The following is an 11,114-nucleotide window of genomic DNA, read 5'->3' as shown; positions in this document are numbered from 1 at the left end:
CCTTGAAACTTTGCTGTAACCATGGCCAAAACTTCTAAGATAGTTCTCAAAAAGAGGAAGTCCCTTCTTTGTCACGCTCGACTAAGAGCAAAAGGATAGTGCCCCTCGTATTGAGGAGTGTATTCCTGGGCCCTTCGATACATCCTCCGATTTCAAAATTGATAAACCTTCTTCGGTCCGGGCCGATACGAGCCCATGTCTCGGTACATTAGTCTAATAACCGACATAGAGAAAGTGAATATAGATTGACGCTAGGGAGAGGCGGTACAAGTGGAGATCCCTTCATCAGAAGAGGATATAACTACACATAGAGCTGGTTTCCTCAGCGTTTATACGTACGCCTTTACCTTAGGTCCTGTAGATTCTTCTACACCGATAGACCCGGTGATCCTCGATTTTTCTCGACAATATCGAGTGACGCTTGGTCAAATTTATCCTTCTTTTTGGAGAATCGTCTATTTGATTAGATATTTCTCGAATATGGTCAAGGGGATGAATTTCACCCTCGATCATCAGATTAGATTGTATAGCCCTCATCTCTATCGAGGGGGCCTAGTCAAACTGCGATGACGATCTACCAAAGTATTTTTTGCCAGCATCGACGAAGATAAAGACCGAGGGTGGATGAGTCGCTTCGTTCGAGTTAGGACTTCGGACCTCATCTCTGCTGAGAAGATTCCATTCCCTGGGGAATGGAATATGAGACGTAAGTGTTGTTACACCAAGCATGTTTTATCACCTGAATGTCCCCTTTTCCTCATTCGAACTAATTCCTTTCTTATTTGAATTTATTCTCTTCCTGTTACGTAGCCACTGTGGTTCCCTGGCGCGGTCAAGGACCTCCCGAGCTGGGTTAAACTCTTAGACTCCACCTCCTCATACGACAAGTGCGTTTGGCGTGATTTGGCCAAAACTCGATGGGAGGGAAAAATCATGGCACGCCCTTACCACTGTCACTTATAAATCCCTTATAAATGGATTTCTTGGCGGTATGTTTGACATTTTATGCCTGTACAGGCCTTGGGGAGGCCGTTTCAATGAGACTGTCTCCTCTTGGCAAAGAGGAAACCCAAAAGCCTGCCAAAGATAGAAAGAGAAAGTAGGAGACGCTAGCGGATTCCCTAAAACCTAAGAGAGCTAAGGCTTGAAATCCTAGGGCCGATGCAACGGTCCTAACTCGGGCAGTTGCTGAGAGCCTTCGTGCTGAAGACGAAGACAATGATGGTTGCCTCCTAGTGCTTAAGGCGAGACAAGCGTTGATGCTTTAAATGTTGATGGGCAGAAGACTGTCGAGTCAAAGGTGGCTGATGCGGTCCCACCTCATATTGAGGAGACCTTGGATGAGGGTTTGGATGCAGTCCCCGAGCCGACCATTAAACAGGATGCAACTTATGCCGATGAGCACTTGGTTGGAGCCTTCGGAGGATCCAGCTCTGAGGCTCCTCGAGGGCGAGAGGAAGCCCTAATAGAGGTTGATGCCTTAGGCGATCTTCAACCAGGCCCGTCGTATTCCCCAAGGAAAATACGGGATGCCCAGAACAGGGAGACTCCCGATGTGGGGGCATCCCAGGGAGAAGATGAGGCATTTGGAGATTTCTTTGCCGGTGTTGAAGAGGATGATGATATCGATGCCCCAGTCGTTCTTGATGAGGATGCGAAACTCCAAAGACAGATGATTATTGACATAACCTTTGTGCCTTGAGTTTTGATCTTTTATTTTTCTAACTTCTTTCCTTCGTGCTATAGGTCACTATGTTGTACGACCAAGCCTTCTCCAAGGTAAGATCTGAACTGAATCATTGTGAGGAGGAGTTCGAGAATCTTGCTACAGAGTCGAAAGAGCTAAAAACTCTATACGCTCAAAGGAAGAGGAACTGAATGACCTTCGAGCAAGCTCAGAGAAAGTGCTCCAAGAGAGGGCCAACCTCATCGAGTAGGTAGTTCAGTATTCATGAGCTTGCCTTTTGTTTTCACAACATGGTGTTTATTACCTTGACTCGGCATTTGCAGATTGAGCAAAAGGATGCCCTAGCGGAGCAGCTTCGGGAAGAGATTGCGACCAAAGATGTCGAGATCCTCGAGCTGAAGCGGTGCAAGGATAGCATAACTTTGGAAAAGGATACTTCCAAGGGGAGCTGGCCTCGACCCAGAGTCTTCTTCAAGGTCCCAAAAAGGAGGCTCACAAATTTAAGGCATTTCATGCTAGTTGGCTGTCGCGTTATCCATGGCCAAGTCTAAAGCCGATGCACTCATGTCCTCGTATCAGGATGATGCTGCCGCAGCGAATACTTGAGCCAGGGAGATATCTGAAGAGGCAGAGCTCAAACTGGCTCGCGCCCTTGCACATGCTCGATTAGAAGCTCGGAGGCAAGCCTTTGAGGAAGTGCATGCCAAGGGTTTTGATCTCTCTGCCGAGATCGAAGAAGCGAATGCCTTGGAAGAGGAGTCAGCAGCTTCGACTACTTCGGACGAGGGCTCAGCGAGTAGCTTGGGGAGTAGCGAAGATGATGACTAGGCCACCTTTGCTCTTTTTACTTTTTCTTCTTTTGTATATGGATTCCGTGTGGGAGTTTTGCAAATGTACCTTTGTAATTATATTTTTGGAATGCAAAGGATTTTTTTGTTTAATGTCTGCATAGTTTTGCCTTTTAGTGTTCATGCCAAAGTCAAGCTTCAAACATGAACTTAACTTCTTCGAGCTCGGTCTTGGAGTAACAGAGACCCTTGAGATCGGGTTGTTCTGGTTTCAATCGCATACCTTTCCTAGGTCAGGTTGGTAAGGAATCGATTTGACTCCTCGATGCCTCGAGCACGATGTGGTGGCGTCATTCCTGTGACATGACCGTGCAGTGACCGAAATGGCCCCGTCGGTTCATTTCCCAAAAAGTCATAATTGCATTGTGAGAGCTGATTGTCTATCAAAGTTAATGAATAGTCACCACTTTTCTTATATATACTTGCTTTCCTTTTATTGAGGGCTTTGCCGCTTTGTGCAACTACCTTTCTCTATAGAGTTCCTTTTTTGTGCTAGTTCTAGTGCCACATTAGATCAAAGCTTTCGCTTGAGTTTTCATCTTCCCTTTCTTGTTTTGAAGAAGTTATGCCTACCATGCCCAAATCCACCCACCAGGAAGAGGGAAGTCCATCCTTTGCTTCCCACCTGGCCGGTGGTACACCGCCGACATTTGGTGAGCTAACTTCGAACTGTTTTGTCTCAACGTGAGATTTTATGATAGAGAAACCTCTCGACATTTTGGTCTATCGAGAACATGCATCGAGGTTCATTCAATAAATAGAAGAGAGACACCTCGAGGATGTGATGAGAGACTATGGATGGGAAGAAAAGGTGAGGCTGCAGGTACCCTCCCAAGAAGAGTGTATTATGGCCCACATAGAGGGGTTTCTAAACGTGTACATGCGCCCTTTTACGTTGGGTCCTCTCGACTGACTCGTGCTCGAATTCTGTCGAAGATATCTAGTTATTTTGGCTTAGATCCATCCATTTTTCTGGCGGATCGTGTTGATAATGAGATTTTTTGTTGAAAAGGATGAGCTCGAGTTCATTGTTAGCCACCTTATCAGATTGTATCAGCCTTTGCAATCATCAAGGTATAATTACACTATGACGTCGATCCACCAAGCCCTTTATTGCTAGTGATGAGGAGGACAAGGATCGAGGGTGGATGAGTCAGTTTGTTCGAGTGAGGACCGTTGATATTATTCCTGCGGAGTTCCTGCCATTTCCTCGAGAATTGGTTTCAAGCTTAAGTGATATATTGTACTTTGTTATTTTTGTCCTCGGTGTAGCCAGACTTCTTAAGGACGTTTTCTTTCCTTTTCCGCAACGATCTCGTGGATGCCAAATGAGGTCCCCGACCTTGCGGGCTGGACCCATAAACTGGCAGCCTCTTTGACTTATGACGAGCGCAATTGGTGAGATTTGTCGAAGGGCAAATAGAGGCTAAGCACCAGGGTATGTGCTATGTAGTCCTTCTCTCGAGGAGTACTTTCCTTTACGTTTACTAATTTCTTTGTTGAAGGCATAGGTGAGTTTTCTGAGGTGAAACCGTCCCTTTTCAAGGAGGAGGAAGGACCTACGACTTCTGAGACAAGGAAGGATAACAAGAGAAAAAGTTCCTCGGGGGACGAGGATTCTCATAGCAAAGCAGGGCCCATCGGGGGGTGCGAGGAGGACGTTGCTGCTGACAAAGATCTCATATTTATTGGATGATCTATGGATATCAATGCACCTAGAGAGGATGATTCTACATTGATGGCTCGAACTAGGAGGCCTCCTGAGACTATTGAGCCTGCTGGACTCGAGGCCCCTAGTCTTGAGGGAGAGATTCTACAAGAGAGGAGGGGAAAATGTCCTTCATTACCTGATTTGGCAGCTGGTTCTCGGACATCAGGAAGTACTCTGAGGGAAATGGGCTTCGACGTATCTCCACCCAATCAGGGCGCCTCAGGTTGCTCTACCGAGGCCGATGAGACCGGGTCGGTAGATGCGAAATCGACCTTCGAGGAAGCTCAGCGACTCTGCTCTATGGTGAGTTTTGAAGTTATTATAACTTTTCCAACTTCATACTTTCTTCTTTTTAACTGAACTTTTCTTTCTCACAAGCCTTCGATAAGCTCAAGTCTGAGCTGCTTCGCTGTGAAGCTAAGTTGCGTAAAGCATTGAATGGGGAGAAATCTCTCAGGCTTCTTTGTGATAAGAAGACAAGAGAGCTAATACATCTTTGATCGGAGTTGGACCGAAGTCATGATTACGAAGGCAGCCTCGAGAAACAGGTAACCTCTATTTTGAGGGAATACATGCTTCTTATCCCATCTTCGGAAACTAACATTTTGGTATCTCAGTTGCAGAGAAAGACAGAGAAGCTGGAGCACCTTCGAGGCGAAGCCAACCAGGTTAATTCTGAATGCAACGACTTGAAGGCACATATAGATGTTCATGTTGCGGCCAAAAGAAATGCTTTGGCTAAGGTCTCTGCCCTCGAGATACAACTTTATAATGCACGAGAAAGCAACTTGGTCCAGGCGAGCAGGGTTCCTAAGCTTGAAACATGTATTTTGAAGATGAAGTCTGAAGCTGTGGATGCTCGAGCTGAAGCTGAAGAGGTCTGAGCAAAGGCCGATAAGAAGGTAGCCTTCTATCTAAAAGATGCTGCTGAAGCTCGTATGAAGTTGAGGGTGGCTTCTGAAAGAGAGAGGAGAACCAATGAATATGCCCGGTGCAAATCCGGGAGGGAAACTCTTAAGGAGATTCATGGTAAGGACTTTGATTTCTCGGAGGAGATAGAGCAGGACAAGGCAGATAAGTTCGATGCCAAGTTCCTCGTTTTCGATGCTGACAATAATGAGGAGGAGGTCGGTGAGGGAGCTGGTCCCATGGGAGCGGATGGAGACATAGTCCCCGGGGGAAGGGAAGGCTAAGTTCTCGAGGGTAGACTAGGTTTTTCTTTCTTGTTCTTTGTATAGGGCTCCCTGTGGGAGTGTTGTAAATGTAACTTTGTACCATTATTTATAATAGAAAAGGAAACCTTTGATTTTCCCTATATATAAATCTCCACTTGCTTATGTCTTCGTTTATGTTTTGAGTGTTGATGTTTGTCGATAATTAGTTCGCTATGTTGGACTTTAAGATAGGAACCCTTAGGTTGTGCTTAATGAGTAATTGATAATATTTGACCGTTCAGGGCTCGGTCCTTGAATCAAGTTTTGACTTGGGCTCATTGACCCTTAGGTTTTCAACATATGCTTAGGCTCTTAAGTATTGGCCCTTAGGCTCTTTAGGATAGCCCTTAGGCTCTTATGCGTTGGCCCTTAGGCTCTTTTAGGCTGGCCCTTAGGCTCTTACGCATTGGCCTTTAGGCTGGCTCTTACGCACTGGCCCTTAGGCACTTTTAGATTGGGTCGATGCGACCTCTAATATGGCTATAGTTTTCCCCATTTCGATTGAAGACTTTGAAGTTTTGATTATGCCTTGGCATGTTTTGTGTTCGTCCGACTCTTTGACGACTCAAATAAGAACCTTGATTATGAGTCGATATGTGACGATAATTGAGTACCTCGGGAGGTTATCTTGAAGGCTGATTTTTTGAAGCCTTTTTGCCGAAGGCTGATTGTCTAGAAGCCTTTTCATTATTTGGAGCTTATACAATCGAAGCTCCTTTGCTTATGCCGGGGGTAGCCTGATTAACCGGTTCTTTTCGAATTATTTTAGAAGTATTTGAAGGCCTTTAATTTTATGGTGGCGATCGGACATCTCCGAACCGCATTAATTTGGCCGGAGCCTTTTGATATGACCGTAGTCATTATGTTCGGTCGTAGTCATGACATCGGCATCTATATTGAGGGTATGCCTTTTTAGGGTTCTTACAAGTTCGGATATATAGCCTTGGCCTTAATATCGGGGTTATGCCTTTTTAAGGTCTTATAATAAATTTGGGCATGCCTCATTGAGGTCTTACAGATTTGATGTTGCCTTACTGAGGGCTCACGAGCTTGAAGTTGCCTGATCGAGGTCTTACGAATTTGAGTTTTTGATGGCTCGATGAGCTGACTGTCGATGACATTCCCCGAGTATTCGAGAATTTTTGGCCCTTGAGACGTCTTATGAGAAACTAGTGAACTTCTTCGAGCCGCAAAGTGTTTTGATAAGCAAAGAGGCTTCCTCAATTATTTGATATATGCGTACATGTTTTTTTGCCTTTGGAGGCTCGATTATTCTACATGGACACGGTTCATTTGACCGTTTGTCCCAATACAATATTCTCCTATCAAGGTCCTCCGAGGCATAGTTTGATTTCTTTGAAGAGGTGACTTCCTGGGGTGATACCCCCCAGTATTTGAGGTTGATCGAAGAGAAGTCTTGAATACTTGATGAGTTCTCCTTAGGTAGCATATGGATGTTCCATCGTTAAAAACCTCGCCGGTAAAACCCGTTTGGGATAAAATTCGATCTAAGGGAAAAAAAGCACAATGCATACTTTAAAACCCAATGTCTTCGAGCTGGAGGGTGCTTCGATTCCTCTCAATCGAACACCTACAACAAGTTAGTATGAAACATAAATGAAAAGGGAGAAGGTTTTACCTTAGCAATGATAGTGTTTGAGCCTCGATATGTTTCAATTGCTTGCTTCGAGGATGCGGCACAGTCTATTATTCACTCATTCGGGTGCAGCCGAGAAAGTGGGTTATAGTTTCTACTTGGCTGTTTGCTTGTCTTTTGGCTACTTTGATGTAGAGGGCGTCGATGTCGGTGCCAGGTCGTGCACCGCGAACATCTCTCTTGCTGCATGTTACTCCCCATACACTGCTTTTACTCCATCTTGGTTGGAAACTTCATCATTCGATGAAAGGTTGATGGCACTTCCCTCATACTGCGCATCCATGACCTTCCAAGTAAGGCATTGTATCTTATGTCACCTTCGATGACATGAAACTTGGTACCTTGGATTGTACCGGCCACGTTGACCAGGAGTACGATCTCCCCTTTCGTTGTCTCGCTCGATATGTTGAATCCATTGAGGACTCGAGAGGCGGGTTTGATCTGGTAGAACAGTCTGAGATGCTCCACTACCCTCTACCTGATTATGTTGGCCGAGCTACCTGGATCCACAAGCACACGTTTAATTTGAAATTTATTCGAAAAAAAGGAAATTACTAGTGCGTCATTATGAGGCTGAGACAAGGTCTCGGTGTCCTCTTCGTTGAATGTGAGAGCATCCTCTGGTATGTAACCCCGAGTTCACTTTTCCCTAGTGATGGAAATTTTCGTTCGCTTGACAACGGGTCCTTGTGGGGCGTCGATCCCTCTAATGATCATGTGGATGACGTGCTGTGGTTCTTCTAGTTTGTTCTTCTTGTTCGCCTCTCTTTTCCAAAATTGTTTTTTAGTGCGGTCGCTGAGGAACTCTCGAACGTGCCCTTCGCTGATCAATCGGGCTACCTCTTCTCGAAACTGTCTGCAATCCTCGGTCCTATGACCATGAGTGCCATGATATTTTCATACCACCTCTGTGAAGGATATGACAGTATGGGTTTTGTCCATCTAGTATCTTTAATTTTACCTATGGCCGATACGATGTCCGAGACATCAACATTGAAGTTGTACTCAGATAACCGGAGTGCCTCTAGCTATCCAGTGTGCCTATCAAACCCGGATTTACTCATGATTCCCCGGGAACTTTGACCTCAATATGTCCTTCGATCGCCTCGAGGTATATTATGCCTCAGGGTGTTTCTTCGATCTTCTATATACGGCTGGTACCTTTCCTTGTTTGATCTTGACTCCTTTTTTGTAAATCTTTGCTCCTTTGTTAAGAGCCTGGTAGGATATACTAAGCTCGAGGGGGATCCTAATTGGTCGTCTTCGACCCTGATATTTGATTGATACATGTTGTGCACATCTACCCAGGTCACGGTGGGATATTCGATCAAATTTTGCTTTAGCTGCTTCGAAGCTATCGAGCTTCATTCATTCAAGCCCTGAGTGAAGGCCTGCACTGCCTAGACATCGAAGACCGGTGGTAATTCCATTTGCTCCATCTAGAAGCGAGATACAAATTCCCTCAGTATTTCGTTCTCCCTTTGTTTGATCTTGAAGACGTTGGACTTCCTTGTAACAACCTTGATGGCACCACCTTGCACCTTCACAAAAGAATCTGCCAACATGGCAAACAAATCCATCGAGTTCGGGGGTAGTTTGTGATACCACATCATGGATCCCTTCGACAATATTTCTCCAAATTTCTTCAGCAAGACGGATTCAATCTCGTCATCCTTTAAGTCATTCCCTTTTACAACACAAGTATAAGCGGTTATGTGCTCATTGGGGTCCGTAGTGCCGTTATACTTCGGGATATCGGACATTCTGAATTTCTTCGGGATGGGATTCAGAGCCGCACTTGATGGGAACAGTTTCTGCACGAACTTCTTTGAATCTACACCCTTCAGAATCGGGAGTGTGCTGGGGATCTGATCGACCCTCGAGTTATAAGTCTCCACCTTTTTATCATTAGCCTCTATCTTCTTTTCTCCTGACTCGATTCTTTTAGTCAATTCCTCGAGCATTTTCATGATTGTGGGATCAATCCCCGAGCCGCTTTCGTTAGGCCTTTCTAGAACTGGTTCGTGCTGCATGTTTACAGGTTCGGCGGTGTTAGGGGTTCTGTTCTAACTTTAAAGTTGAGCGATGGTGACTTGCTGAGCTTGCAGCATCTCCAATATCACTTAGAGGCTAACTCCCCCTTCTTTCATTCCTCATGCTTCTTGGCCTCCAGCTTGGCTTACCTGTGTCCATTCCTTAAGGGTCTACGCCTGCTTGCGAGTTTAGAGCATTGTGGGAGCTGATATCAACTAGCTCCACGTTTGGCACTCCCTCAGGGTTTACAAGTGGTATATTGAGCCCTATGCCACTGTTTTCTCCAAGTTCCTCACTGTCGTGAAGAGGTGCATTTTGTGTGCTAGACATTATTAAGATTGAAATCAAAGAATCCTTGACAAGAAAAAGTGTGAAGAGTAACGTGTATTATCAGAAAACTAGCACCAAAACAATAACTATTATTTTTAGCCTCACAGTGGGCGCTAAACTATTTACCTTGAAAGTTGGTAATAACAATTATATTTGATTTGTGGTTCTAAAAATACGTGTTTTATCTTAATACTAGTTGTTATGTGAATAATGCTAAGTGTAAATGAGCAAGAAATGATATGCAAACCAATGTGGTCACAAGATCGATGGGATCGAGCTCAGTGATATAGGACCTCGAGGGCAGCCTTTAACGGTTGATAATGAACAACAAATAAAGAATAATAAATGAACAAGGAATGAACACAATAAATGAGGAGCAATAAAGCTGTAGAGTAATTATTGAGCATGTTTAGGCAAGAAAGGTAGAGAATGTTCTATTTCATTCAATACTCATTTGTATTACAAAATGACAAGGGTCCATCTTTATATAGGAGGAGGAATCCCAACATAGTAGATGTCTAATAATGATGAGGAAACGCTATTGGTACAACTGTATAATGACCTAGTACAGATTTGTACTATTCTTGTAGACTTGGTCAGCTCTAACCACGTGTACTTGGGAGTTTTCCTGCCTTTCCACGACGATCATCGATTGGTACTGCTCCGAGATTTACCATAGTGAACCTTCGATGTGCTCCCTCGAGGGACGCACCTCGGGGTCACACTTCACATTCTGCTTTGCACTTCCCGAGGGCGTGGAGTACTATAGTAGCCCCAAAGTCGAATTCCCCAATTTTGGCCGTATACAGATAAATAAGTGAAATTTACAATTGATACATAAGGAGCCAATACAAGGGGTAAGTTAAGACAAAGGACATAACCCAAGAGATTACGCAGAATATAGATATGAGAATGGACCATTGAGTAGTCTGTAGTTGATTCTGGAAGAGCCTAATTATGGCTAGACAAGAGGTCATAGATAAATCAATAGATCATGCAAGATAAAATTAGTGAACCCCAACATAGTGAATTCAGTCTCGCAAATATGACATCGTAATCCTTGAGAAATATTTAGATAAGAGTTGGGGTAGTTAAAGGTACCATATTAGCGTTACAGAAATAAAAAAAAGTGCCACTAGGAAGACAGTCAAAATTTTTAGTTCAGAAGCAATCCTACGAGCACAAGGGCGCTGAGGTAAGTAATTAGGGATAATTATAGGTGAGCAAGAATATCAAAAATTCCGCCAGGTATATGATGTAATAAGCTCGCAGCTTTACAAGAGTCAGAGGGTCTCCTCTAAGTACTACAATGAATGACTAACTGAGAAAATAAGGAAGAAGGCTTCAAGCTAAGCATAGTGACCTAAAGAGGAAATGATCTTGTAACAACAGTCTCACTACAACATTGTATACAATCCATAAAAAAGTGGCACCTATCATGGCTAATGAACGGGAAATAAAAATAAAAAGTGATATTTGAGATCATATTAGTTACAGGAAATTCCAGTATTTGTGGGCACTAAGATAAGAAAACCATTCCATGCAGCAAGTGGCAGAACGACCAGGAAAAATAATTGATTACATTTAAAGACAATTGAGAAGGCACAGAAGAAATCTATGGTGCTAGCAAGTT

Source organism: Nicotiana tabacum, chromosome 22 (genome assembly GCF_000715075.1).
Source record: "Nicotiana tabacum cultivar K326 chromosome 22, ASM71507v2, whole genome shotgun sequence".
In the NCBI taxonomy this organism is placed as follows: Eukaryota; Viridiplantae; Streptophyta; class Magnoliopsida; order Solanales; family Solanaceae; genus Nicotiana; species Nicotiana tabacum.
The sequence above is the reverse complement of the archived record's forward strand: the minus strand, read 5'-3'. Positions refer to the sequence as shown.